Source organism: Anas platyrhynchos, chromosome 2 (assembly GCF_047663525.1).
Source record: "Anas platyrhynchos isolate ZD024472 breed Pekin duck chromosome 2, IASCAAS_PekinDuck_T2T, whole genome shotgun sequence".
In the NCBI taxonomy this organism is placed as follows: domain Eukaryota; kingdom Metazoa; phylum Chordata; class Aves; order Anseriformes; family Anatidae; genus Anas; species Anas platyrhynchos.
Window position 1 is genome coordinate 158,928,892 of NC_092588.1, and position 26,818 is coordinate 158,955,709.

At 49.1% G+C, this 26,818-nt stretch overlaps 1 protein-coding gene across 12 annotated transcripts in view; it reads right to left on the reverse strand.

Annotated features, from left to right (window-relative positions):
• The window catches only part of MAP4 (microtubule associated protein 4), a 138,786-nt gene that overhangs the window by 103,768 nt on the left and 8,200 nt on the right, over positions 1-26,818 (reverse strand). For all 12 annotated transcript variants that reach the window (XM_038173900.2, XM_038173899.2, XM_038173898.2 and 9 more), the window contains exon 2: positions 7,814-7,867. The gene's annotated coding sequence lies outside the window, so the exon portion shown is untranslated. The remainder of the gene's footprint in view (positions 1-7,813; positions 7,868-26,818) is intronic.

The window sequence follows — 26,818 nt, forward strand, 5'->3', positions numbered from 1 at the left end:
GCTCCTGCACTGACCAACGCTACAGGGCGAAGTCGGAACCAAAGGCAAATTGTCCACGTCGCTGTAACCCCTGGAAGGACAACAAAACAGGAGGAATCCCACCCAAACTCATCCCGAGGGGGTGGAGAAGCCTCCTGGGAACCAAGGGGAAATCTCTGAAGAAGGGCAGGGAAGGGGGAGCCTCACGTACCAGGGCAGCTTTGCATCAGCCAGGCCCCAGCCAGCCAAAAACCAGAGCCAGGCGGCTGTAGGAAGAGTGACAGCTGTAAAAATTAAAATCAGCTCAACAGACCTGTTCCAACCCTGACATCACTTGCACCCATTCCCCCAAAATGTGGCATGTATCCGTGCCTTCAAAGAGCGTTTTATTAGCGTTAATTATACTTAAGCACAGCGAGATAAGAGACTACCAGCCTCCCGAATGATTTCCTTCCTTTGGGCAATTTCATTCCTATTAACCACTCGGCAAAGATGGGGTAAGACCGTCCAAGTTAGATTGCTCCATTATGAGCTGTACGGCTTCCAAGCTGATAAAAAGTCACGTTAATAAACTTGCCTTAAGTTACAGCAGGAGAGATGCTCTGCCAGAGCAGCTTCGCTGGGAGGACAAGAATAACTTTCCTATAAGCCCCGGCAGGGATTAGGGCCTCTGGAAGGTGGGGATTAATGGGCTTGGCCGGCCTTCAAAAAAGCCACATGGAAGATGAGTTCATAGATAATAACTGTGAGGGACTTTCAAGTGTCTGGCTGAGCACAGGCCTACGAGCATTGAAATAAGAGCCCTAAAAAAGGCTGGTATGTCGTCTCCAAAGCCCTAAACGCTTCTCGAAGGGAAATAAGAGGGCTCTGCCCACCTTCGGCGCAGGCTTGGAGGTTTTAGCTAAGAAAGAGGTGGTTTCAGAGCTGATTTCAAAAGAAAACAAAGTCCTACTTGCGTGCCAGCCTGCGAGGCGTTTCAGAGGAGAGGGGATTTTTGGAGCCGCAGCAGAGCGGCGGCACCAAATAAGGTTTTGCAGCATCAATCAGCGCGGGAAGAGCCTCCCGCCGGCTCCTGGCAGCAAACAGAGGGCGAGACGACAGTGCAGGGCAGGGTACGAAAAGCCTGGCTGTGAGCAGAGCACTTTTTCTTTCTTTCTTTCTTTCTGTGTCGCACATGGACTGCTAAGCCACAAAGCAAACAGGCAAGGCGAGCAGCTGTTGCTGTCAGCTGCTTTCCTTTAATAGCACACGCATCAGAAAGGAAAGCAGCTCCGACCTCATGGAAGGCAAAACACAGAAAATAATGCCTTGGACTTTTCCTACAGAGTCCTTTTCCTTGGGAGGGGGAAAGGCAGGCGTATTTCTAATCGGATCAATCAGCGATTCCCATTTTTATCAGGCATTCTTCCTCCCCCGAGATCATCTCGCTGCCAAGGCCTGGGAAAGACGACTCGAGTGCACACAGAGGGAAGAGTTTCAGTGCAGAAGTTCAGCTCAGTCACTCAGTCCTCCTTTCAGCTCCTCTACGTTCATCCTACTCCACGTTTGTCTTATATGTGCTGTTTCCAGAATGAGTTATGCTTACTCGACAATCTCAGCTTTCATTTTAAGACAATTTCTTCTGTTACTGTAGTGCTTTCTTCCCAAGCAACACGAACACTGCAGCTACGAACCCAGAGACGTGAAAGAACTCACGAGTCATGCTGGGAGAAGAATGATTTTTCAGAGATCCAGTTCAGATTAATTCTGGCTGTAACAGTGCTGCTCAGGCTCTCGATACTTTCACGAATTCCGTGGTTTGCCCCATGTACATATAAGCATCTAAGAGGGTCGCAGGGAAAGTAAAGACCAGAGAAGACAGATATTCTGAGATAAAGTGAAACAATAAAGTGCTCAAAGAGTAAAATCTGCAACCATTAAATAGCATTTAGATGTTACACTCGTATGATGCACACATCAATAAGTTTACTGCTATAAGTCCCCAAAATTGGGAGTGAAGCATTCTGTAGAACAGCCGAGGCAATCCCAGCTTGTGGAAACAACCTGGCAGAAGAGGCCAGAGACCCAGCAGCTCTGCTCCCCTATTTCACAAAGGGTATCAAGGGTAAATCGAGCCACAGGTGGCACTGAAAGAGCTCACATCCAGCTGCTGGAGGCCACCTTTCTGTACGCAGCGACGATCTGATGCCCACGAGAAAGGCTGGGCACCACCTGCAAGCAAACCGACCCCTGGAGAAGCGCCCCAACATCCCCAGCTGGTGTTACCCAAAAAGCAAGGCAAAATTTGAGCGAGTAGCATAAAACACAACAGGTTGCATAGAATAGGAGCTATGAAAACAGAAGCACTTTGCTTGGCAACTGGGTGCACACAGTCACTGCTTCCAGGAACTCCGTTTACATACAAGCTTTACTCCTTTACCTATACAGAATAATCCTCGTTATGTTGGTGACTGCATTAGAGCAGCTACTTCACTTTAATTAAACTAAGCACCTCTTGACAGCCTAATTACATAGCATGAGAACCTGTAGATCAGGACACAGAACTGGTAGCTTCCAAATGAAAAGGCTGCCTAGTGAACTATTTCCATCAGTGACAGCTCACCACCAGCTGGATGTCTGCGCCAGATGAGTGAAACAGCAAATCTACGGATGCTTTTTCAGGCAAATGACTTGCAAAGAACAAAATATTTGAAAGCTTTCACTATCGGAAGTTCAAAAGCTCCCGAGGAACGAACCGAACCACACATCTAGGCGAAGAAACAAGTTCCAGCTCTTGTGACTTCTGCAAAGCCTCACCATAGAAAGTGGTGGCTTATGGACTCGTCAGGTGCCCTGGCGCACCGTGCCCTGCCCTGGGGCTCCTGCGAACTGACAGAGGTGCCCCAAAAGGGATCTGGAAGTAGAACAGACACCTGAACTAGCTGGGAGATAGGGGGTTGCCATTTCAAAACCACAACAAAGCCCTCTGGAACCAGACATTTAAGAAGGAGAAACAAACGCTCTATTAGTGCCTAGCCCTGGTTTAAGAGCATCAGGCAGCACGGAGCTCTGCAGCACAGCTCAGAGGGAGCCGGGCCCGTTCCACTTTGCCCCCGTTGGGTCCTTCAGCCAGGAACGAGCCGGTCCCTGCACTCACAGGGAGGCCTCGCAGCTGCCCACGAATTCATGAAGTCCCTGGGCAGTGCTAGGGTGGGAGCAGAGCATACCCAGAGGACTGAGAGCAGAGCACTGCTCCTTCTGCATACTCTGGGGCAGCCATGTCCCTCTGTGGCTTTTTTTTTTTTGGTTTTTCTTTTTACTTTTAAGTAGGGATATTTCTGTCTACACATAAGCGAGGAAGATAAAATCAGAAGTCCTTTCAAACCAAGGTGGAACGTAGCTCAACATTCCTGGGCACCTCTACAAGAGGGACTGGAGTCTTTGGCTACGAGCAGCTCATGGAAGGATTTGCTAGAAGGCTGGAAGTAAATACTGCCTGTGTGCAATCTGACAGGATGTGACACTCCTCTTGGAGCAAAATGCAGGTGGAGAGAAGTTAGTAGTGCTCAGCAAGGTGCTCGGTAGCACATTACCAGGTACCCAAGATGCAGGCTGAGGCCCAACGTGAAACACCGCTGGGCTGGAAATGCAGCAAGTACGATCACGTCTCCTTTCCCAAGGTTAGTTATCAGATTCTGCAATGATAAAAATAGACTGTTGGGAAAGCACTGTGTCATCGTGCACCGGCGAACCGAGCAGCAAGGAAAAGCAGGAGGCTACGTGCCAGGCCCTTCTGCTTCCTGCGGACTCGCAGCTTATCCCTGCGGAGCACGGGGAGGCCGCTCCCCAGTGGCACGCCATCTTCGCTCTCCCCCGGGCGGGGAAGTAACCCCTGCTCTCACGTGATGTTTATTCTTAGCTAAGTAAAAATCCCCGGGATCCTCTCGAAGTTCAGCCATGCAGCTGGCCAAGTGCCATAAGAGCATCACGGAGCGGCCGCGCTCGGGGCCGGGAGCAGCATTAGTGCAGGGGTGCATTAATGGTGTTACGGGCGGCGGGTTACGCAAGGAGGCACTGCAGAGAAATAACTCGCCCCAGAAAGTTGTTACTGCCGTGCAGGGCTCAGGAGAGGCTCTGGGTATAAAAAACAGCACATGACAGCCTAGGGTTTGAGGTCGGTTTAACTCTCTAACCTGCAAACAGCTCAACCCAACCCCTCCCAAGCTGTAGAAGACCAGGCGTTACTATTTGAACCTTTCCACTGTCTTGAGCTAGTTTTAATGGCAAAATTCACCATGACAAAACTCATACCCAGCTAAGAAAGCTACCAGCATAAGCTACTAGTGACCCACGGTGCTACAAGAACCACACTCAGGAAGCAGCTTTCTAAAATAATCGCAAGCTGAGGTCTGGCAGAACAACACTGCAGTCGGTGGAAGCACCGCCCCCATTTATTAGTTACTCTTTTTATTAATTATCCTCTTAAGAGACTCACTCAAGCATCACAAGCAGATGAATGTTAGTTCAACTAGAAGGCTGCCTGCACGGTTTTCTGGCTACAGGTTTAGGTAAAGTGGAGAAAAACAGCAAGATGTCCCGTTAGCCTGTGCTTGCATCAGGCTGGAGCACAGGAGAGCGTTGAAGGGAGCTCCAGCAAGGGCCCTTACCTTACCTCTCAGTCTTAACACATACATGAGAGTACTTGTGGGTTTTTTTTGCTCACATCCTTTGGTTTTTGACATCTGATGGCACAGCACCAGGGGGAAGAGTACTCATTTCTGAAATTCGTTAATGCAGAAGAGTAATTTCCACCTTCCAAAACGCATGCAGGAAGCCACCAGAGGAGGAAGGGAGTAGCTGCAGCAGTTCAACCACTATTGTATTTACGTTTCCGTGCTCTTGATAGCAAATACATTCAGCCACGGCTTAAAAACAAGGCATTGGTTAGAAAACAAAGGCTGGGTCTTCAATGAAAGAGATCAATAAAAAAAAAAATCAGGTCTCCCTGCAATGTTATCAGGTACAGCCTCCGAGTTTCTGCAGGGAATGGTTCACTGCCTTATTGCAGGTACGGCTGCTGCCAGCATCCACGGCTTTGTGCCCTCTGACACAGGCTGCTTCCCCTCCAAAAAGAGGGAGATAAGGGCCAAACAGCGTGGTATGGTACTGAACAACCCCCTCCCCTGCCTTATTTTTCCTTTTTTAAGGATTAAAATAAAGGGTTCTGCTCACAGCTCTTCAGGGAACTCAAACCACACGTTGTAGGTGATGTATTAGCGTTGCCTTCTTCCCAAGGCTTCTCTTACTTCAAGGGCTAAACCTCGAGTCTGTTCCCACTATTCTCAAACTAAAAGGCCAGCACCATCCTCAGCCCCTTTTTGAAAGGGTGGCTGCCTAATGCAGCAGCCCCTCGTCCAGCAAACCACAAAATCCTCCTGCAGCACAAGCAGTCACTCCACTTGCTGAAGGACAGGGGCAGAGAAGTTTCCCCATTTGGGTGAGCTCCCTGGCAGGATGGGACCAGGGAGTCACACAGCAAGGAGCAGCTACTTACTCCTACTATAAGTACAGCAGCAGCAGCCCCAATCTAGCTCGCTTTTTATCAATAACATTGATCCTAAAGATGTGCTTTTGTGCTCGTTTCCTTCCAGCTAAAGCAGCTGCACAAGAAATAAATTAATCCAGCAGGAAATGTTTGCAGAAGTACTTACTAAGCATGTTACAACACAATAACCAAATGAAATTGGAGGTGCCACGAGAGTCCTAGTACTCGCCCAGTACTTGGAGTTTAGGCAAGGTGACCAAGGTGAAACTGTCCTTGGTGAAACCAGCTCCTGACAGAACAAGCAGGCAGGGTTTGAGAGGAACAGGTTCTTGGTTTTGCTTCGTAAGGAACCCCAGACACTCCTCTGGGTGGTCAGGTCATCCAACAAGACCCAAGCGACGGCCGGACCCGCACAAACACCTCTCCTTCCTGCTGCTCTCCTGGGCTCCCCCGAGGACAGCAGGGAGGAAGCTGCCTTTATTCATTCAGCAGTCAATGAGCGTGGATTAGACGTTCCCGGATAAGTTACTCCAGGAAGCATTTTTAGCTGCTGAATGCAGTCTGTGGGAAACACCTGTGTGGTTCCATGTCCTGAAACCACAGAACAACAAACGTTGAAAGGTGCAACTCCGAGTATGGCCGGGGCTCTGCGAGTCAGCGTATATTGTAACTTGGGTTTGTGTATGGAAAAAAGGAGGAAAACGAGACTGTAGCGAACTCAACACCTCGAACAACTTGGGGGCTAACAACACGACCAAGGAAATTCAAGTCTGAGGTCAATTCAAGACATCCCAGGAGCCTGGCAGACATACAGCCACACCAAAGCCAAGTGGAAAGGAAAACTCAACAGAACATGCAGGGAGGACAGTGAAGGGTTCTTCCACCCCGGTGTCATCGCTGTGCAGCTGTGTGGAGCACCAGCTCCACTCCGCCTCCTGTGATCTCTTTTGCTCCACTGCGGCCACCACGAAAAGCACACACAGAACCTGGGCGTCTCCCCTCCCATCCCCTCCATCCCACCCGAAGCCAGATAAGCCATCTCAGCTGGCTTCTTCTCAAACAGCTCTTAGAGAACGACTTCAGATGGCCTGGCAGGCAGCCCCAACACGGAGCACAAACAAGCGGCGGTGATGCTGAGCCTGGTTTCAGTTGTGTCATGAATGGGCACGAGCGTTAGCCTGACTGCAGAGACAGGACTTTGCACCTCTCCTCCTGTCAGAGAAGCAGGCAAAAAAGAGGCATTCTGTGTCCTGTGCACACAGCAAGGCTTTAGGAGACGTGGGGCTGTCACTTCTAAACAGTTTTATCAAGTCATATTAGATAGCTGTTAAAAGAAGTGGTAGTAACTGTGTGCATTTTGACTCCTCGATGTTCTTTACAGCCAAGTATCGCCGGACTGTACTGGCAGACTGCCGTTAACAACTTGGGCATTTTGTCTGTGCCCTGTGTTGAAGTGGTTTATATCCTAGGCTACTTAAAGGTGAAGATAAAAAGTATTAATTAGTGTAGTAAACAGGCAGTAAACTGCTCCCAGGACTTGGAGAAATAGACAGCATTTGAGAGTAGCCCCTGCCACACTGCTCAAACTGCAACGTGGAATTCATCCGGGCCCCTCAGTCCACATAAATATCAAGAAATTGTGATTCCTTTGCTAAAATGTGTTGTGGAAGCACCTGCCCCTCACATGTCCTCTGCCTGCAGACATCACAACAGACTCCAGCAGAAGTTCAGCTTCATGGTGCCTCCCGCAACTGGAGGACAGGATAAGCAACTCAGTCAATTTAGTGCTCCTAATTCCTAGGAAATCAAATCAGAGCTGGTTTCATCTTAGCTGAGACTGCCCAGCTTAATCTTTGTATCAGTAAGAGGCCTACAGAAGGTTTGTGTGACACGTGGAGCAGAATGTCTGCCCTCTGAACAGAAGCAAGGGAGTGTTGGACGTGAACACTCGAAATGAAGGAAGCAAAATGAGCAGTACATAAAGCATTTACCCAAAACGGAAGTTAAATGTATTTCAGACATTTATTCTGCAGAAGCTCAAGTCAAAAACTCTCCATATAATGCCTTTTAAAGGCATGCAGACTATCCCGGAGTCCATTTAATACTTGGCTTGTCATAGCCAGGCCTGCCTGCTCCGCCAAGCCTTGCTACTGAGCTTCTGCAGGAGATAAGGAGATTGCTGAACTCTGGGCGGTAGCTGGGAGCCCAGGGTTGATGAAGCTCAGTGTGTACACACAGCAGCATCAAGCCTTCACTTCTAATCAGAGGTTTTGTGTTGGATAATTAAAAAAAAAAAACAACAGTTCATACCTCAAAAGCAGGTGTTCCCTTCAGCAGGTCCTTCAGTCTTCAGAGGCTGCTTATCTGCAAAACACAATACATGCAGAATTAAGAAGAAGCCAGACAATTACTGAGTACTTGCACGTCGTCTTTGAGGGATGGCTCAAAGATGATTTCTGTCACTCAAAATGAACTAGAACTGGAGGTCTTGTTACAGCCCCACCGGAGGCTTTTTTTTTTTTTTTTTTTTTTTTTTTTAAACTTTCCCTTCTCAACAGGAACGCTACCTAGCTACAACTATTTCACACCAACATTTGATCGAGCTGCCAAGGATATACCATGAAAATTGTAAGCAACTTTTCCCTTATTACACAATTAAATGGGTTTTTATAAACACACCGTTAACCTGAAGTGGACGATCAGGACATCCCTCCACTAAGCACAATTTCAGGCTCCTAAATTTAAAGGCTCCTAAATTTAAAGGCTCCTAAATTTAAAGGCTCCTAAAGTCACTGGTACGGGGACACACTGCCCAGTTCCTTGCAAAACAGGCTGGATTCCTGCACCGGGTTTTATCAGACTGGAGATGACCAAAGCTAAAGCAGCACCAGCACGCTTGTGGCCTGACACAGCAGTGAAAGATAAAAAACCTTAAACTACATTTTTTTAGATGCTAATTCATGATATTTGGATTGATATTTTAAGGGGATCCAGATTTCAATAAATCAATTAGGAGTTGTGCTTTTCAGGTTGAAGATTTGTCTATTTGCTGTACGCTTGCCATGAGGCCCGTGAAGCGATGCCCACTAGCTTTACCAGGAACATTTCCTCCTCTGCTGCAAGCTTCATCCCAAATTTTTATATACATTATTTTATACCTTGCTCATTAGCGTTCCTTTATTGCAAAACAAGCCTATCTAAAACCAATAATGTATTAAAATAATACTCTCTGCATTCCCCACGTAGCACTCAGTGGCAGAGAACACGAACCAAGCTGCAGAGGAAGAGCCAGCTCAGCATTTCGGTGCACACACACAAACATCCACCCGAGCCGTTCCTCACCACGGCAAGCAGCTGAGTCAGCCTCACTTGAAATGGCAGCTCGGGGCCTGTCGGTAATGCAGCCATACAGAGCCAGCAGCTCCTGTTCCTCTCGCTACAGATCCGTGCTTCCCATCCCATGGCAGAGGATGAGTGTTTGCAGATAAATGGAAAAGCAGGCCCGTGGAAACACCGCCGTTACAGCTTTAGCAAACAGAGCCACGCTCAGGAGTGGGGAAAACTTTCTGCCAGAGCCCCGTTCCCTTCCACAAGGCTGGAAGTTAATTAAGGCATGGAGAAATACCTCGTGTGTGATTCAGAGATAAATATTATGGATGAGCTCCTGCTTGTATGCTAACATTACCGCTCCCCCTCCGACAGAAGGAAACGCTGCTAATACACACCAGAAACCCACGTTTCCCTTCCCCACACCACCACTCGCCACCCTGTGCGGGATCAGAGCATCGGGGACTCGCTCCCCAGCTGCCTGCAGCCGATGAGCACCCCACTCACAGCAGGCCCTGGCGGTCTGCTCCGCTAAGAGTTCAACCCACAGCTTCCACAGCAACCCACCAGCTCTCCCACGCTGCATCTCTGCTGCTCTTTGCGTTGAGAATACCAATTTCTTATAAAAAATATATATAAATGAGCAAGCCACTCTCTTCTGTGGCAGAAGATTAAAGGTAATGAGAAGTACTTGAGAAATATCAGCTCCTGTTTAGTGCTGGGTGTCACAGGTCCATGTCCAGCCGCACAGCGCTGCGCCACGCACGGTTCTGGTGCCGGTGAAGGGAGGGTGGCCGCGGGCTCTTGGTCTGGGCAAGAGCCTCCCTGGTAAAGCTGCACTTGTAGCTGCTCTACAAACCCTGAAGGAAAGCATTGACGTGCTACCAAGGTCTTATCAGCTATCCAAAGTTGTAAAAAAAAAATTGTTTTTCTCCTTATATATAGAACCAGAGAATGGCTCGGGTTGGAAGGGACCTCAAAGCCCATCCAGTTCCAACCCGCTGCCATGGGCAGGGACGCCTCCCCCCAGATGAGGTTGGCCAAGCCCCATCCAGCCTGGCCTTGAACACCCCCAAGGATGGGGCACAGCCTCTCTGGGCAGCCTGTGCCATTTCCTCACCACCCCGAGTAAAGGATTTCCTCCTAACCTCTAACCTAAATCCTCCCCTCTTGTAGTTTACAGCCCCTGAACTGCCCATCCACCAAATCTCTCCAATTTGGAGACCAGGACCGTGCCAAAGGCCTCACAGAGGTGCAGGCAGATGACACGAGTCGTTCTTCCCTCTCATGGGATGTCTGAGAAGAACAAGCAGAAGTGCTGCTTGTTCCTACCCCAGCTTGACAGCTCTCCAGGCACAGAAGGTGGGACAGCAGAGATCTGCATGTGCGAGACCTCACAGGAGTCTGAGACGTGCGCTGCCTCACGCCCTCAGAATAAACTGAGACAGGCTCCAGCCACTTTTAGAAGTCTTGGTGAAGGGGGAAAAAAACACAGCATCGATCACCCAGGCAGCAAACACTGACCTGTGCCCATCACTACCCGTAGTCGTTTCCCAGTTTAGATAAAGAGGGAATTATTTTAATATTAGGGACACCTCTCCATACACTGCAACCCTCACTCCAAGTCCGCAACTTTCTCCCCAGGAGAGTTTTTACACAAGTGACACCGAAGAGCGACGCAAGAGGAGCAGAGCAGCCTCCGCTTCATTTCCATCCCACACCACACCCGCTCTTCGTTTTTTATCTTGCCTGCACTATCAGGGAGCAGGCAGTGCCTGGTATGCATCCTGTCCCTTGTTTGCTACCCCTAATAGCCAGGTTCTCGTCCTGCACCAGTACTTCTCGTTCCTCAGCTCCCCAGGTTCCCAAGCTCCTTTTTTTATTACTGAACATTTCGATGGCTCCTCTCATCCCCTCCACTTTTCCACCGATGATCTTTCACCAGCTGAGCTGCCAGTCCCATTACGAGACCGCGGTACTTTCTGCTTACCTCTCACCTTCTGCTCCCTTCTCACCTAAGGGTTTACCAGACCATCCACCTGTAATACGTGCGTGCTTTTGGGACTCTAGGAATAACAGTGCTTACCCTGAAATACAGCAAACAATTCTTTTGTTGTGGTTTCCCCCCTTTTACATGATATTGAAGAATCCTACTACTCCAAGCAGCAACTACTCATCTCTGTCTGCTGTCAACTACAGCTCCTTTGACGATGGAGTAAGCTCATGGACCTCTCTGGTCCATGAGAAAAGCACACAATCTTGGTAAGGCACCCAAAAAGATGTGAGAGGAGGAAGAGATCCCCTCCATCCACCTCACAAAGCTACCACAGTTGGGCAGCCCCTGGTGCCAGTGATTCAGCACTTTAGCTACCAACAGTGCTCGTCTCAGTGTGACCACACCTGCCCTTACGCTCGGGGTTGTCACTCTGACCCCACCAAAAGGGGACGCACTTCAGAGCAATTAAGGAATCAGAAAGAAGGCGCTGTTCTATCAGACATCCTTACACGTTCCCTCAGCTTCTCCAGATAAGCAGCACTTCCCACATTCCCATCCCCAATTTCAGAAGATCCCATGTCTTGGGTCCTGGTCGAGGAAGCCCCGTAGAACTTTTGGCTTCTGTCCCCTCTCACCCTTGGTGCTTTATTTCCACATCTCAGGCTCAGCAGGCACCTTTAAATAGCTCCGTCTCAGATCCGCCTGGTGCACGAAGCTCACTTGATATGGAAAGCGAGGAGGGACGACGCCCCGCAGCGAGGGTGCCACATGCAAAGCAGCATTGCACCACCCAGCACCCAAACGCGGCCCTGGGGACCCCGAGCCTCTGCGGCCACGTTGGCCACGAAACCCCGAGCTGAGGACATCTCAGACATCCACCCCAGTCCTTCCCTAGAGGAAAAATACACCACGCGGTGAGTTAACTGCAACTGGACACAAGGGGAGCTGCCTTCATGGCCACAGCCACCCTGGGGATACGCCAAGGTAGGTGCCCAAAAACCAAGATCCTAAAACACGAGGTTATTCTGCAATACAGGGAGGACTTGTTTCCGCCATGGGTAACATTGCCAAGGAGTCCATGAATTTCTGATCACCATCAAGTTCCTGCTCCTACGCCTGCATGAGGCACCTCCGATAATGCTGACAGTACGTGGAAGATTGCTTCTAGACTCGATTCTGGGTGTTTGAGCAGAGCTTCTGCCAAGAGAGAAGGAAATGCTGAATTCACACCCGAATAGCTCAAAGAGCCCTCAAAACATGAGGATTGAGCTCCACTACACTCGAGAAGTAAATAATCTTCCAAGGAAATATCCACGAACAGGAAGGCAGACGTTACACGAGACTTAGTACTTGCAAAATGAGCTCGTACTTCCCAAACGCAGGTAGCAGAGGGAAGAAGGAAGATCTCCAGCCGTAAGCAAGCAGATACTCTTTGGCAATATCTGCCTTTAATCCTTATTAAAGAGGACAAGCTTTAACAAACAGCCCTCTGCGAGAACTCCAGCTGACAAAGTCAGGCAGTGAGGTTCACACAATCAGACAGTAAATAAGCAGCTGCACATGGCTTCTTTTATGGCACCACGGATTTTCATATGTCAAGAGCAATTTGACTAGGGAAACAACAAGCAATGATTCAGAAAGTTGCAGGAATGACTCACGGCCTTGTAAATCACCGGCGTGAAGGCCCCGCCAAGGTCCTTCCAGAAGAGCCCTGAACCCCAGCAGAGAGGTTGAGCTCCTGCAGCCTTGCTTCAGCAGCACACGGCCGGCCAAGGGGCACGGGGAGGGCCAGGAGTCGTCACCAGGTGCGTTACAAGGCAGGGAAATACACAACAGGAGGCTGAGAACTGAGATGAAATACTTTGACAGATGATTTTTGAAGCTTTCTGTGGGTCAGATGTGTTGAAATGAAACAAAAACCTGAACACACAAAGCCAGACCCACAGAAAGAAGAACCATGGCAGGTAACGCGCTCAGGAAGTGAATTCCTTTTTGGTAGCAGCTCAATAAAAACAGGAAGATTTAAGCAAAACCAGAGTATGTCTTCCCAGCTGAACAACTCCGCTGCCAGCAGGGCTGTTCGCTAATTTTAGCTCTCACAGTTGCATTCCCAACAGCACCTCTCGCTTCCTGTGTGGATGAGGAGTTTTGCTAAAAGCAGCCCTCGTTTGGATTCAGAGCATGCAAATTTCAGGAGAATAGTGATTCCTGACCAGTCCCATCCATCAACACTGATGCATAACAAAAACTGTCTTTCACATTGCAGTTTAATCCTCTCCTGAAGTATTTATTTTCGGAAGAATTCATTAAACAGCAAACCTTCAGCCTGAGTTACAGCTAAAAATAAAGGCATTAAAGTTCAGGAATTCTTCCTACTGTTCCATCTAATCGATACAGATCCACCGGGACTCCTGTCATCTGCTTTATTTGTCACAGCACATGCCCGCGCCCACACTTCGGCAGCGTTATCCAACAGCCTGCCATCTTTTGGGGTGATAAGACCAGAGAGAGCCATTTTTAATGAGTCGAGATGTTACAGAGACTCAGAAGCAGACTCAGCTGCACGCACAGCCGAATACGAAGCTATAAATACCGGAGCCTGGTCCTGAATGTTAACACAGCTCAACTACAGCAAGCTGAAGCTCACCCAGAGGCCTTTCTCCCTCGGCTGGGTCTAAGCATTAATGGTACCCTGAGGAGGACAAGAAAAAGCAGCCCTCACTGGGCCTCTAAGCAAAGCCTGCTGAGCCGACTGCACCTCCTGCAGCCGGGAGACACCTTTTGGCTGCCCCCCAGAAGCACGCTCGGGGTCAGGACACCTGGAGAGGGCACTCACATGGTTCAGGTCACACCCAGCCTCCAGACGCCGAGCAGCTTCTCCTTCCTGCACTGGGTTGATCCTCACATCGCTCCCAGCTCCCTGGAACCCGCCACAGCTGATCCTCCTCTACAGAAGGCACATCCTAAGAGTGCCCCAGCCCCCTCCTGGAAGAAGCAGGGGTGCTTGCAAGGTCTTCTCTCTCGCTGCTTTTAGGAAATAATCGTAACAGGAGATGCAATATCATTTTTACTGGTCTTTTTAAGGGACTTTTATGAAGTCTTTGCTCTATAATGCCTGGCCCTCAGGCTGTTTAATAGGACCAGGACGAAGCCAACCTCCAGCTCCCAGTCCTGGCGGGCACTGAGGCCACTCGCCCAGCAGGCAGCAGCAAAATCTGGGGCAGGCTTAGCATAAACCAGTCACAATAACACAACGTGCAAAGCAGAAAGCAACCCTCTCTGCTCACTTCAGCCCCACTACACCCATTTATACCAGCGCTAATCCAGACGGCGCCGCTGCCCTCCTGCAGCACAAGAAAGTTGCAGGTGCCAACAGCAATGTCACAAAGTTCACAGATTGGTCTGCAGCTTCTTGGGGACCTCGAAGTCCAGCTCAGCAACAAGTTACAAGGGAACAGCTTTAAAGAGGACCACTTGTCAGGGTTCTGACCACCTCTGAGGTTTTACAGCTGTAAGGAAGGACCCTCACAACACTTGGATGTATCCATGTTTTTGAGGTGACAGCTGCCAACCTGCATAACCTAAGTGCCAGCATCACCCACTCTGTCCCCTCACCTACTCACAAGGCTCCTGCAGGGTCCCAGCCCTCCCCTCACATCTCCAGCCCCGTCTTGAACCCCCCCGGCGTTGACCTAGCAGAAATACCTTTACAGCACATTTTTTGAGTTCATTCTAACACCAGGTTTGACATGGAGTGTTCTGAAAGAAAAACTGAACGCCCCAAAATCCAGCAACCTATCGAGTACTCAAATTAAGCAGAACACACACTGGGGATGCTTCCCTAGTACCCTGGATTAAAAACCCTGAAAAGTGTGTGTTGCTTAGCTAAAAAGAGAAGGTACCTACGTAGAGAAGGCCATTCACTTAGACCAAATCCTCACATCCAGCTGTGCTTTAAGTAAACAAAAACCAGTGTCTGAGCAAATCAGTCTGACAGGTTTAATAACCGGTGCATTAAGTGTTCCCAAATACCTTAAATATTTAACCTAAAAGGAACTGAGCTCGATGTTAACTATATCCTTTAAAAAAAAAGTGTCACACCCAAGCCAAGACCATCACTTTAGCAGGTGAGCAAGACTGAGACATATCCACTTAATAGCAAACTCAGCACCTCCTTTTTTACGGCGATATATTTTAGGAACTAGTTGCTCTTTTTATCAAGAAGTCTGTGAGCAGATCTGAATTCAGGCCACACATTTCCATACCGAGCCACAGCACACAGCTCTGTGTTCTGTTCATCGTCCTCATCTCCCTAAGAAATAAGGAACAGGAGGCAACATTTTCAGGCAGCACTCACCCCTTCCACATAGCGGGCCACCAAAAGACATTTCTCTGCTTTCTCCAGGGGCAAAACAGCAACGAGGAACAGAAGGAATAAGAGGGAGCAGGGAAAGAAGTAAAACAAATCCCATACTCACAGCACTGCCACCGGCGTGCCAGCAATCAGTGCACTTTTCTGCTTGCTTTTTTTCTTTTTTTTGGGATTCCCTACCGAGCACAGATGCTGCTCTGCAGGAAATTGTCATCCTCCACCCCATACCTGCTACCTGTGCACGCAGGTTGGTTTGCAGCACCTAATTTCTCTGCTACAGAAATTGCAGACTGCGTGGAGCAGCACGGCTCCAAGGGCACGAGCAGCAGGGCTGGTTTCAGCACAGCCAGATAAAGTCTTCTCACAAACACCTGACACTCATTAGGCACAGGTGAACAGCAGCATCCCCGGGGCAAGCCACACACACGCTGCTTCCTACAGCAGATGAAAGGAGGAAGGCAGCACCTCCTCTGTGCGAGAGCTCGTGTATTAAAAGGGGTGGCTGGAAACCAACATTTTGAAGTTCAGACCACGCCAAAAATGCAGTATTTACAAGTGAGAATCACAGCAGAACTTGATTTTACTTTTACCTTTTCCATATCAACTTTGGGACCTACGTAGCCAATGACGACACAGAAGATGCATCATCAGCTCTTATTAGACAGAGGGAATGCAATTTTATTTCTAGTGCTGCCAGACAGCAACGTAACTAGTACAGAAAGGAATAAATTTTAAAAAATAAACACTTTTTTTTTGGTTGGTTGTTTTTTTTTGGGTTTAGAGTCTCTGCATCATCAGTAGAGTTCTCCCTGCCTTCCCCAGAAAGAAAATTTTAACAGGGGTCAGAAAGAGGAAGGAAAAAAATAAAACATGTAACCCCCCCTATGCACAGACACACCACCACTTTTATGTCAGTGCCAGAAGTCTCTGAGCTTCTTGACATGCTTTTCTGGAACCAGCCCCTAAGGAGAGTCTCTGCCCCACGCATCTCTTGGACAAGTGGCACCAGCTCACCTCGGGGTGAGACCCAGCTGAGGACACCGAGGGTGACTCTGAGCCGGTGTAACTGCACGGAGAGATCACCAAATATCCCACCAGGATCATCGAGTCCAAGTCCTGGGTCCCCAAAGGACCACCCAAAAACCAGACCCTGTGTCTGAGAGCATTGTCCGGATGATTCCTGAGCTCTGGCAGCTCAGGGCCATGCCCACGTCCCTGGGCAGCCTGTCCCAGTGCCCGACCACCTCTGGGTGCAGACCCTTTCCCTAACCCCCAGCCTGACCCTCCCCTGTCCCAGCTCCGTGCCGTCCCCTTGGGTCCTGTTGCTGTCCCCAGGGAGCAGAGCTCAGCGTCTGCCCCTCCACTCCCCTCAGGAGGAAGTTTAAAGGCAAGGAAAGAAAGCTGAATGACAACAATCTGAATACACAGTTAAACCTGCCCAGAGCTCCAGTGATCCTCAACATCTGACAGCGCAAAGTTCCAAATCTCACTCTTTCAGAGCCTGGGCTGCAGAGTGAAGAATTACAGGTCCTCACCCTGTCCTCCTACAGCATGTGGAAACACACCCCACTCAGCTCTGGGTGCTGTAAAACAACCCTGGCAGACTTTGTGGGGGGTTATTTTCCCCTCCCCAAGCTAAGCAGCCTTTCCAGGAGCCACAGCTATTCAGCAGTACAGGGCCTATGCACTTTTCCTAGGATCAAAATATTTCCTTTTAAACTAGAGGGCATCCTCTAACAGCTAACAACGACACTCAGATCATTACACACCGCATGAAGCGTTATAACTGACTAAAACCAAGACCATTTGGAACAGGACTATATTCCTGAAGCCTTCAGGACCTGCTGCTTGAAAGCTTGAGGTGACAAGACCAGATCCACCACAACTGTGCAGTATCAGCATGCTGAGGCAGCAGAGCTGCTGACACAGTGAAGCGCACAATGGAGCCTGGTTATGCAGCCATCAGAGCCTCATGAGGACACCGTGTGGGTGGAAACGATCTGCAGAACACCCCCATCAATTCTGAACCCCACCTTCAGAAGCTGCAGACCACCCTTCCACGTCCTGCTGTCCCTGGCCCTGCTACGAGCAGCATGCTGGGGCTGGTGGAGCTCAGCCTGGGACAGCTGCTGGCTGTGTTCTGGAGATCACTTGGCTTCCCTGTCACTCCTACCTAGCACCAGGGAATTAAGGTGGGCAGGGGGAGCCACACAAATCAGCTGTTCTCCCCTTGTGTGTCCTGCAGCACCTACGTTTCAGGCCTCTGGCTAAAATCAGAGCAAGCACGGGTAGATTTGTTGTGCAAGGTGGAAGCAGAAAGCGATATCCGTACCTGCTGAAAGGGAAGAAGGGGAGATAGAGGTCAGAACAGTGAGCCAGGTAGGATTAAGATCATTAACATTTAGTTATTTGCCTAACAGATTCCGTATCACATTTCCAAGGCACAAAGCAGCCCATTTTACCTCTTTTTCCCACAGCACTCAGCCTGATTCAGAGCACTCCTCTACCTGACCGACAGCCTCCTGCTGCACTGTCAAGCACACGAGCGCTGAGAAAACAGAAAAACAGCCAGAACTGCTTCATTTTAGAGGGGGAAAGAAGGGGCAAAACAGAACGTGTGCCAAACAGCCTTTGGGAAGGCGCAGCCCAGAACAGGACTGCACTCTTTGTGACATCTTTTCCCTTCCATCTGCCACTATCACCCCATAAACTACCTAAAAGTGTTGGGTAGATATATTTTTTTTAATAGGGGCTGTGCTTTTGGGGTTTCCATAGGAGTCTTCACACTTTGAGGTGATGTAAAAATGCAGCCTGCTTGCAACTGAAAATTCTCTTCTCTCCTAAGAGAAGCAGTCCCTGGGACTCAGACTGCCTTCTGTTGGTGGTTGGTTTTTAAAACCTGTAAAGATAAGCAAACTACCATCAACCCCCTCCCCTTTTCTTTTTACAGTCTGATTCGATGCCAATTTGCAAATCGATTACACATTTAGTCTGAGCTACAACACGCTAACATTGTGCATCAGAACTGTGGCTGCTTAAGTCACCGTATCGCTCCTTGGCAAGTTAAAGGCAAAAGTAACTGGACTTGAAACTACCTGACAAACACTCATTCACGGCTTTAAAAGAATAATTAAGGCGGAATGTTTCTAAAGTTTGCAAAAAAATAAGTAGACAAGAGGAAGGGCACCAACTTCCCATTGTGCCACTGCCTCTGAAAAGAGATTTGCCCCATTTGGTGTGAAGCAGAACAGCCTCTGAGCACCCAACACAGATGATAGCAGGCTACGAGGAGCAGACAGCTCTGAGAAGCCGGATCAGGTGAAGGAGTCAGCTCAGTCCTGAGACCCGATACCCGCAGCGCTGTACCTGACGCAGGCTCTGAAGCGATACCCTGCAGGATGGCTGCAGAGCACAGCACCACAGGGTACAACCACACTCTGACACTCACCTTCCCCCCTCTGAGGCACTGCGGTGCATCATTAAACTTTAACAAAATACGCACAGACATCGAGGAGTTATGGCCATGGCCAGAACAGCTAGAGGCACGGGGAACGTGAGACTCATCTATTTTTATTTTGCTGCATCTTTGTAAATTGCTGTTCGGTCACAGGGAATAAAATGTGAGATGGAGAAGAACTAGAGGGGAGAAAAGAGTGAGACTCAGCATCGGTGAGGATTCCCTCCCCACAGACCCTATTCCATTTCGCTGAACACAAAGGAGCAGCCACAGAGAGCATCATCACGATGACAACACCCTACACGAGGGGAGCTTGGTGCAATCCCAGATCTGTGCTATGCTTACCAGGGCAAGTTCACATCATTTCTGCTCTGAAAACATAAAGATCAGTAGCAGTTTCCCATCAAGAGTGAGAACTGTACAACAAGGGCACTTCACAGCACAAATTAGTGCACTGATTCCCTACCTTAAGCCTTACTTTCCAGAAATCCAAAGTTATGCAAACAATACAGCGAGCACTGGGGTATGACTAGATGAAAAACCCCCTTGTGAACACGTTCCTGATGTGCCAATAAGGCTTCCAGCTGTGTGCTCAACCCATATGATTCTCATTTCTCCCAGCTATTGGAAGCGAGAAGTGCTGCAGAGCCCCCAGCTGCAGGAGCTTGCACGAGGGAGGGCGGGGAACACGCACACGGCACGTCCTTTATCTGGGGCAGCAAGGCCCTGAGCGAGCAGGGAAGAACCCTAAGGGCTGTCCCAGTGGCAAAAGAAACCCATTCCTAGTAAAGATCCTTTACTAGGAGCTGTGCCCACGCACCCACCCTGCTCATGCTGCCCTCGGCTGCATGGGGCTGCCCTGGGAGGAGTCACCTGCAAACCGCCTGTGCCTGCATGGTTTTAGGATCCGTGGGTTTAGGATCTATTGCAGGCTCACCAGCGAGACCTGAAGCTGTCGTGCTGCTTCAATGCACCAGAATCTTGACTGCAGCTCTGCATCCGCAGGTTGTGCTCCCAAATCCTGGCACCACCAGTGAAACCTGGCCTGGAGGTGGGAAGGGGATGCCCTGCCTTTGGGGACTTCCCAGTCTGCAGCTCCCAGCAAGCAGCCCCCACTCCTGCTGCATTCATATTTAGAGGCTGTTTCAGTTCCAAAATAACTGATGAACTCTTTCCCCCCAGCCCCATTTTTAAGACAAATTCCAAGAAGGAAGATAAGTATCTTACGCTGTCTCCCATCCAGCTGCATTATTGTTTTTTTAAACAGTTCCCAGCGTTTCACCAACAGACAGAAATAAACCGTCTGAATTTGAGCTGAATGGGAACTTTTGGGCTCCCCCTACACACAGATAGTGCGTTTCAAACTGGAATCAGCCTGTGGCTCACAACGCACTCAAGGACAACAGATAATCAGAGTGGTGAGAAACCGAAGGAACAACAACTACTACAGCTTGAGGAACGGGAGCTCTGTGTTTTAAGACCAACTTAGACTCAAACTCCTTTTGTTTCTGGCACATGACTGAATTCCAGCTCAGTGAGACAGATATAACTGCCGACTCCCACAAGCAGCACAGAACACGAAGAGCTGGGGTTGGGTTTGCTCTTACTACAGACTTCAACTGATCAACTCATTGTACTCTAGCTCTAAATGATCAACTCGTTGATCTAATCCTCTCTCATGAACTAATGATGATCAACTCATCGTACTCGAGCTCTAAAATAAATAAAACTATGAAGAGAGAGATCATATTCAGTAAAAACGGTAAGACTGGATTTCATTCAGATTCTTTTTAAAACTTATCAGTACGATTGCCAGAAAAACACACTACATTCACAGGGAGTAGTTCCACCTGAACCCACCTCAGAGACCAGAGCCCGTTTCCAAAGGGCAGTGAGGAGCTGCTCTGCTGGCACTCCCACCTACCACCGCGCCACGGCTGCACGCGAGCGAGTTGCTCGGTGGTCAGCCCGTTCAGCATCCTTCTGCTTCAGCAAATAGTTGGAGCATTGCACAGAGACCGCTTGGTCACTAGGATGAGATCATTCCCGGCAGCAAACTCTGTCAAAAAGCTGTTTGTTACACGCTGCTGTGCTTCAGAAAGTTCATTTCAGTCCGTGATTGAAGATGGCGCACAGAAAGTTTGCTTGATTATTCAGAAAATATTCTTTTGTTGTTGTTTTGTTTTTAAATATTCCTACCTCTTTAGATTTAGCATGCTTATGGAGATATTTTTAGGCAAATTATTAAGAACACAAGGGGGTGACTCCTGACTCGGAGTATCAGAGGGTTTGGGGAATGGCTTTCCCCCCCACGTTCAAAAGAAGAGCTTTTTAACTCTTACAGCCTCCCTTCAGTCCCTTTACATCCCTTTCAAGTAAGGAGCAAGCGTCCTGACCTGCACACAGCTGGCCTCAGGCTGGAGAACAAGAACACAGCAGCAGGGAAGGAAAAGGTTGCCACAGCTCGAGGTACCCTTGGAGAATGAATGAGGAAGGGGAATAGCACCCACACCACCATCCTTTCTTCCAAAGGGAAGGAAAACACACCTCTTGGGCTCCCCTTGCAGGAGCTCAGACACTGCTTTCAAAAGGTGGCTTCAACCAAAGCCCCGACAGCCAAACCCTCCACCCAACTGTGTCTGTGGTTCTGACACCACACCTGCCCAAGGGCACGGGCACTTGTGCTGAAGATCAGAATATCAGATTCACAAGGGAGGCATCCTTCTGCAAGGACTCCGCATACCCCCAGCACACAAAACACGCACAAAGCATCAGGCTGAAATACCTAAAGTGCCTGCAGCACCCCCACTTTGGGTGAAGGGGACTCCACACCTTGGAAGCTGAAATCCTGTTGCTCTTTTTTTGTTTGTTTGTTTTGTTTTTTCTTCCTCAGCCAGAGACCACCCAGACCCTCCTGCCTCCTTCTGGGCAGAGCTCTCCAACCTGTGGCACCTCGCACAGTGCAGCAGCTCCCGCAGGGCAGCTGGGCCAGGAGCAAGAGCAGCCAGAGCATCTGCCCGTCCCTCCTAGCCAAACACTCAAGGCTTTTACTTCTCCCTCAAGAACTGCTTTGGTTTTATGCAAGAGGCTTGCTGGGTAAAATCAGAAGTAATCCCAAGGACATAAGCCAGACACTGTGAGCCCTGACACCCGAGCATCCTATTCCCTGCACTGCAGCCGAGCATGCCAACGTCTGCGCCTCCTTCCAGACCTCCCCTGGTATTTTCCTCCAGCGTACGCGAATCCTCAACTCAGCTACAAGAAGCAAAAGAGAAACAGATGCAGAATTAGTTTGCCATTGCATAGCACGAGTGAAACAAATCAAAATGCAGCAGCATTTATTAACAGCTGGATCACAGGAATGAAGAACAAAGAGCAAACCGAGAAGCCCTGTAGTATTTAGGAATCGAGAGCAGCTCTGGTTGTGTCCTGTGACCAAACCAATCCCGCAGATCTCTCGCAAGGCACAGGCTGCCTGCTCTCAGCTCCCTTTCCAGAGGCAAACACAGATGCTTCCGAAAGTTTCACCCTGTGGTTGGTTCGTTTCTTCCCTCATCCAAGCGCCTGCTGCCTGCAGCTCACTCGCTGCAGCCTTCCAGCCTCAGCTAGGAGGAATGAGCCAATTAACCCAGAGGTTACCCGAAGAAAGGGGAAAGCAGGCGGCCTTTAATCAGAGCGATCCAGTCAGTAACTCCAACACTCAACTTTTTTTTTTTTTTTTTTTTTTAAAAAAAAAGGAGACTAAAGAAGTCATTTAGTGAAAGCTAGCTAAGATAGAGACAGGCAGCCTCCAGATAAGAAATACAGGATTTGAATCAGAATCCCCCAAAACACAGGGTACTTCCCTGTTTGGTAGACGAAAGTGGACCCCTCAATATGCACACCCCCTCTTTTTTTTTTGGTATTATGTTTCTGAGAAACGTAACACTGAGCTTTCATCTGAAGCTTCTGGCTCCTGTACTTTGAAAGACTAAAAGAAAGCCTCTCAGAAGAGATAAGCAGTGACACGGGGGCAATTAGCACGACATGCAAGCTACAAGTTCGATAAACCGTGCCAGGAGGACAAAGGTAGTGGTGGTAACCAAAGGTAACTCTGCTGTTTGGAGACGTAGGGACTTGTGAGCCGTGGCATTTCTTCACTAAGACCTGCCTGCCTACGGGTTATTCACCCCCAGGAAGCAAAAGGCATTTCTGCAGCCGGTCAGTGCTGGCAGCACAAGGAGACCGAAGGAGCCACGCTGCACGCCTGCAACCACTGCTTACTGTGCCCCGCTGCTCTGCTCTTTGTGCTAAGATGCTTGCTCGTACTCCCTCTACCCCCAGTACATGCCACGTATGTGTCACACACTCATTTAGTGGCTTTTTCTACCCCCAGCCCTGCAGAAGAGCTCAGGCTTGAAGCTAAAGCATTATCAGGAGTGCTGAAAGAGACCTGCTTTGGAAGTCTGGTATCAGTAAACACCAAGAGTCACTGGTGGATGCACGGCTTCCCCTTGGAGTTTGACCCAGCAACAACTTCCAGCTTAACCCAAAGTTTATATTGCTTAGGTAATTACATCCAGTCATCTGGAGTTGAAAGTTGAAATAACTTCAGGACAAAACCAGGTAGGCAGGGTAGGAAGGTCACTTCCTAAGTGACTTGGTAACCTGGAAAGTGCCTTTTCTTTAAAAATTTAGTAGGGAGAGCAACGCTACCCGAGCATTTCTGCACGGGCTGGGTCATGCACTCGAGATCAGAGACTATTTCTGTTCCACCTTCCTGTTCCAGAGGGTTGTTTATAAGCCTGTTTGTTTTACTCCTCGGTTTATAAATTGTGAAATCTTTTTTAAGCAACACTACAACTTGAGAAAAAGGCTTCTTTTTACAGCTCTCCAATCAAGATGCTCCAATGCATTTCAGCTTTGATTACCTGTTTTATGCACTCCTTGTGTCACCCTCTTCTAATTTGCAAATTAGACACTGTGCTGAATTAGCTATTGAGAATGCAGTTGTGAGGATAACTCCCACTGAAGTCCTGATGAGATAAGGATGTGCCACATGTCAGTCTCAATCTCCCCCCTCAGCACTCAATAAATTCACATTTCTTCCATTAAATGACCAAAAGTGAAATTGCTGAGCAGCATAAATGCCTCCTGTAAGATACATAACGTGAACAAATGTATTTAAATCCTACACAGATTGCAAGAGCGAGTTTTGCACGGTGTAATTTGCTGTTCAGTTCACGTTCAACCATGCGATTACATCAGCACCTCAAAATGATATTAGGAGATGTGACGCCTGCCAGGGAATTGCATTTGGGAGCTGTAACAGGCACAGTCAGCATATTTGCCTGCTGAAAAATAAGGCCATGGACAAATTACATAGCAGAGAAAACAAACATACCCCAGGCCCAGAGGAAGAAAAAGGTTTTATTTCCATCACTTTGGCGTTTTCAGCCTTTCTGCAGGCACGCCACAGAGGGAAAGCGGCCGAGGGGCTGATCAGGACCAGACCGAGGCGAGCGCCTTCGTGGTGGGATCCAGCACAGCCAGGAGGACTCGGATCTCCGGGAGGCAAAGGATGGTCTGTGGGCATGCAGCTCCTATCAGCACAGGATGGAGTTTGCTTTCACTGCGATAGGTGACTGATTACACCAAGAACACCTCTCGGCACGTTCTGCTCCCACTCCCCAAATGGGGTTTCTTTAAGGGGAAGGAAAGGATCCCCAAGGAGAGGATCCCAGAAGGGTTGGTCTCAGCTCCAGATCAAGGCCAACGCCTGCAGGGAGCTGTAACCCTCCCACTGGGCTCCCTGCACCTACACAGCCTCATCCCTCCCTTCCCACTCCCACCCAGGAAGAGGCGAAGCGGTGCCGACCCCATATGACCATCAAGAGCACCCCACGGCCAGGGAGCTTACCAGCACACATGAGCTCTGCCAAAAATCTTGATCTCAAACCTCACCCCAAGAGCTCTAAGTGTGAAAATGCGATGTGTTGTGGGTAACACGTGTGCCATCAGCCCACAATTGTGGCCCAAGAGAAGCCAGTTCCTCCATTTTCCTGAAGATGACACAATGTCAGCACTGGAATACAGGTTATTGAGGAAGCAGGAAAGAAACAGAAATAGGAACCAAATTAATTGTTGTTTTGTTCCCTCCTCTCCTGGCCTGTATTCCTGGAGGCATGGTCAGCTACAACACAGAACAAGACGTAAATAACAAACATAATAAACAAGAAAACAGAAAATCTCATTACTCGAGATGTAAGTATCTGGAAGTAATCAGTCTTAAGCTTCTTTGGAAGAGCCGTACACAAACCCCATGAGCAACACTCTGCTTTAAACCCAGGGGAGCAGCACCCCTGCAGGATGGGCCCCAGCACGGAGCACTGTGTGTAGCAGATGGATTTGGGTTTGGGAGGGGAGCGCTGGGCGAGGCAGCGAGCTGCTGCTGCTCCAGGCCTGGCCAGGAAAAGCTGCTTCCAGCACTGCCAGGGGGCTCTGGGAACAAAATGTGGGTGGAAGGATGGAGCCCCCCTCGTTCTGACACTACCTCAAGGGCAGGGAACTGCCCCCCAAGCACACAATGGCTAAGAAATACCCTGCACTCAGGCCTTCGAGTCGAAAAAGCAGAAGCTGCCACGGCTCTCCTAGAGACTCAAGCTCAAAGCCACGTTACTCTGACAAATCACAGCAGCCTCTTCAAGGAGATTACAGGCAGTTTGGCAAGAGCTAGCTTAAGAGCCCTAGACACACCGTACAGCTTCACCCTTAATAACTTAACCCCCTGCCTCCGCTCCTAGCTGGGCACTCCCTCACTGAGCTCCTCAAACGTTTTCCTCTCACTTCCCAAAGAGCACGCAAGTTACCAGTGCGCTCCCGAGCATAACTTTCTATTCTCTTTCCTGACAGTCAATTACCAAAATAACTCCTCTATCCTCCCAGCGTCACTTTTGGACCATTTCCTACTCTCATTATATAACCAGGGACCTCTACTTTAAAAGGAAATCTCATTTTATCGCAGGAAGTCGGTCCCCCAGGGGAAAAATATTAGAGACGCCTGCAGCGCGTTTAAAAAAGACACGGATCAGCTGATGCCAGCCGGAGTTAAGGTTTTTAGCAGCGCTGTATTAAATTACATGCTCTGATCAACCCTCAAACAGCCTTCCTGAAAGGTCTTCGAAGCAAAAATAAAAGCACCCCACACGCAATGAGCTCAGATGGCCCACGGACGGGCTTTGGTGGGCAAGAAAGGTAGGTAAAGGGGAAAACAGCAGCATGGGCCAGGAGTGAGTCAGGCTGGCAGGGGCGCAGATGGAAGAAGGAGCAGCTGAGCATAGACACAGCTCACGGGGGTCCAGCAGAGCCCCAGATCGGTGCTTTAAAACTGAAGGCTTTCATCAAACGTGTAAGGAGATTTACTGCACAATCCGGCCAGCTCCTGCCAGCCCACAAATTCAGCTGCTTCCAGCTAGCACCACCCCAGCCACGCACTAACCCCCTGGTAGAGCCCCCTACCTGAGTGTGGTTCTAGTACACCGACAGCAAATGGAGCACACCCGAACCACGGAGCAGTGCACTGAGCAAACACAAACCCTGGGAAGGTCCGCCTCCAGCAAAGAACCAAGTCAGACATGGAGGAAGCCCCTGGAGCTTTCTGCAGACACACACAGGGCTGTGCCCATCACAAGGTCTTTGTGCAGTACCAGCCACTCGGCGAGTTGGAAACCTCAGCTTGGAATTGTTTCCCACCTTCACAGGGTTCACGTTTTTTATGGGAGAGGGAAATCTCCCAGAAGCTGCCAGTAAAAGAACGTAGTACATCAAGATAATATTAATATCATGAGTTAAAGAGTCATAGTTTTAAGAATAAGAACAAGATCACTGATGCAAGCAAGAGAACAGCTGACCAATTATTTTAAAACCATCATTGCCATCTCCTGCACTAATGCCATGGTTCTCAAGTCAGCCTACAGCTTACTGGACACATTTGGCTTGCAGCAGCCAGGCAACGCCATACACTGTATTCAGATAAATAATCGTTATTGGTAGTAAAACCATCATTATATTTAAGTGGGAATTAAGCCTGCAAATGTCAGTTTCAGGCAAGTTACAGAATCTCTCCTTAAAAGAGAATTCCCAAGCTGAAAGTAGGTTGGACCAAAAGCAAATAAGCCTGGGTTA